Source organism: Colobus angolensis, unplaced genomic scaffold (genome assembly GCF_000951035.1).
Source record: "Colobus angolensis palliatus isolate OR3802 unplaced genomic scaffold, Cang.pa_1.0 Scaffold390, whole genome shotgun sequence".
Lineage (NCBI taxonomy): Eukaryota > Metazoa > Chordata > Mammalia > Primates > Cercopithecidae > Colobus > Colobus angolensis.
Window position 1 is genome coordinate 1,115,728 of NW_012117266.1, and position 3,065 is coordinate 1,118,792.

The following is a 3,065-nucleotide window of genomic DNA, read 5'->3' on the forward strand; positions in this document are numbered from 1 at the left end:
TTTCACCGTGTTAGCCAGGATGGTCTCGATCACTGACCTCGTGATCCGCCTGCCTCGGCCTCCCAAAGTGCCAGGATTACAGGCGTGAGCCGCCGCGCCCAGGCGTGTTTCACTTTCAGTTTAACTTGGAAGTCACTAAGTAATCAAACAAAGACTACGGGCCATAAGGAGAAAATTGGTTATCAAAGCTTTCAAGTCTATGAAGAATTTCTCAAATAAATCACCAATTGTTTTAAGTTTTTGAAACAAGCTGTGTCTTATGTGTATGAGTGTGTACTTGTTGGTGGGGGGTAACTCATTGATTTATGTGAGGAAGACAAGATATACTCTCTAAAAGCTGGTTGGTTCTACTGAATTCTTCTGTACCTCTTTTGAGTTGATTAATATTTGGCAAACATTCATTCCTTCTCCAGCATCTAATTACTTCACTAAAAATGATGATAATATTACCAAACTCACAGGCTGGTTGGAAAGATTAAATGAGATAATGTATGTGCATTGGAAATTGTGAAAGGATAATACATATATTAATCTCTTTTAATAAACCAGTGGAGAAGACAAATCTAGCTGTACCTCTCTGTTTAAATGTAAAAGAACTCTATTACTGTCTGTATCAGCAAATTCAGATAAGACGTTCACTATTTATATTTTCAGCAAGAGCTGGAAAGCAACTAATAGCGTAACTGCTATCAAAGATGGTTTCAGAGATCTGTGAAAATGGATATATTCGTTTTAATTTACACTGAGGCACGCCGTGTCAGCATCACTTCAGAAATGTCTTAGGGGATAGATTTTATTAAAATATTTGTTTTATATTCTTTCTAATGAGAAGCATTTTCCCAGCTTTGATCTAAACTTCTATTTTTTAAGATAAAAACTCATCTGTTCAAGTGAAAAATGTGTGTGGTGATATCTCTAGGAGGAGAGGCAATGCTATTTGATAAAAACCTCAACACTTTTGGTAGTTCTTAGCCAGGTTTAACATTAAAAAATAAACTGAAATTTTATCCTTCAGCTTTGTGTCCTTTAAAACTGCCAATATTATTATTTTCAAGGTTAACCTTTATTTTTACTAGACTACTCTGTTATTCTCTAAAATTAAATTATTGGTTTTAATTAAAATTACCTTATTTTTAACGGGATAAATTGTCCTTATTTGCAGTTTCAAGATGAATGGAGTAGGCTGGGCGCAGTGGCTCACGCCTGTAATCTTAGCACTTTGGGAGGCTGAGGTGGGTGGATTGCCTGAACTCAAGAGTTAGAGAGCAGCCTGGATAACGGTGAAACCCTGTCTCTACTAAAATACAAAAAATTGGCCAGGCATGGTGGTGTGAGCCTATAATCCCAGCTACTCTGGAGGCTGAGACAGGAGAATCACTTGAACCTGGGAAGTGGAGGTTGCAGTAAGCTAGGATCGCATCACTGCACTCCAGCCTGGGTGACAGAGTGAGACTCCATCTCAAAAAAAAAAAAAAAGAAAAAGAAAAGAAAAGAAAAAAGAAAAAAAAAAAAGACAAATGGGGTAGACATGTGTCTTAGTCTGCTTTCTGTTATTATTACTGAATACCTGAGACTGGATAATTTATAAAGAAATAATTTTAGCTCTCGGCTTTCACCTCGGAGGAGGCAAAGGTGCAACTTTCTTCGGTCGTCCCGCATCTGGGTTCATCCGACACCAGCCGCCTCCACCATGCCGCGGAAGTTCGACCCCAACGAGATCAAAGTTGTATACCTGAGGTGCACCGGAGGCGAGGTCGGTGCCACTTCTACACTGGCCCCCAAGATCGGCCCCCTGGGTCTGTCTCCAAAAAAGGTCGGTAATGACATTGCCAAGGCAACGGGTGACTGGAAGGGCCAGAGGAGTACAGTGAAACTGACCATTCAGAACAGACGGGCCCAGATTGAGGTGGTGCCTTCTGCCTCTGCTGTGATCATCAAAGCCCTCAAGGAACCACCTACAGACAGAAACAAACAGAAAAACATTAAACACAGTGGGAATATCACTTTTGATGAGACTGTCAACATTGCTTGACAGATGTGGCACCGATCCTTAGTCAGAGAAGTCTCTGGAACCATTAAAGAGATCCTGGGGACTGCCCAGTCTGTGGGCTGTAACGCTGATGGCCGCCACCCTCATGACATCATAGATGACATCAACAGTGGTGCTGTGGAATGCCCAGCCAGTTAAGCACAAAGGAAAAAATTTGAATAAAGGATCATATGCCAAAAAAAAAAAAAAAAATTATTTCCTACAGTTTTGGAGGCTGGGAAGTCCAAAGGCTAGGGTCCACAAATGGTGAGGACTTTCTTGCTGTTGGGGACTCTCTGCAGAATCCTGAGGTGGTGCTGGGAATTAACGGCAAGGAGGCGCGTGAGTGATGGCCAAACTGGTTTTTATAACAGACCCACTTTTATGATAGCAAACCTTCTCCTTCGATAATAATCTGTTAATCAATTAATCCATTAATCCATAAGTGTGTTCATCCATTCATGAAGGTAAAGCCCTCATGACCCTGTCCCCTTTTAAAGGGCCCATCTGTTAAGTCTGTTACATTGAGGATTAAGTTTCAGCTTGAGTGTTGGAGGGGACAAACATTCAAACCACAGCAGCATAAGTTTTGGGCTGTGTGTTATTTGGAAGTAAAGTTCTTTGGCGGCAAGGTCATGCTGAGTGATATCTGTTAGATATAAACACACACACAGCAAAAGAGAAATGCCATCGAGGAGCGTCTTTGCTGCAAACCCTCAAATGGGATTGTTCTTGCTTGCTTTGGAGACAAAATATGAACATTTTTTTTAATTATACTTTAAGTTCTAGGGTACATGTGCATAACGTGCGGGTTTGTTACATATGTATACTTGTGCCATGTTGATGTGCTGCACCCATCAACTCGTCAGCACCCATCAATTCATCATTCATATCAGGTATAACTCCCAATGCAATCCCTCTCTCTTCCCCCCACCTCCTATGATAGGCCCCGGTGTGTGATGTTCCCCTTCCCGAGTCCAAGTGATCTCATTGTTCAGTTCCCACCTATGAGTGAGAACATGCGGTGTTTGGTTTT

General features: G+C 41.4%; 1 pseudogene; it reads left to right on the forward strand.

Moving 5' to 3' along the window:
* LOC105520985 overlaps positions 1 to 2,236 on the forward strand; it is a 31,445-nt pseudogene extending 29,209 nt beyond the window's left edge.
* The last annotated feature ends 829 nt before the right edge of the window (positions 2,237 to 3,065 follow it).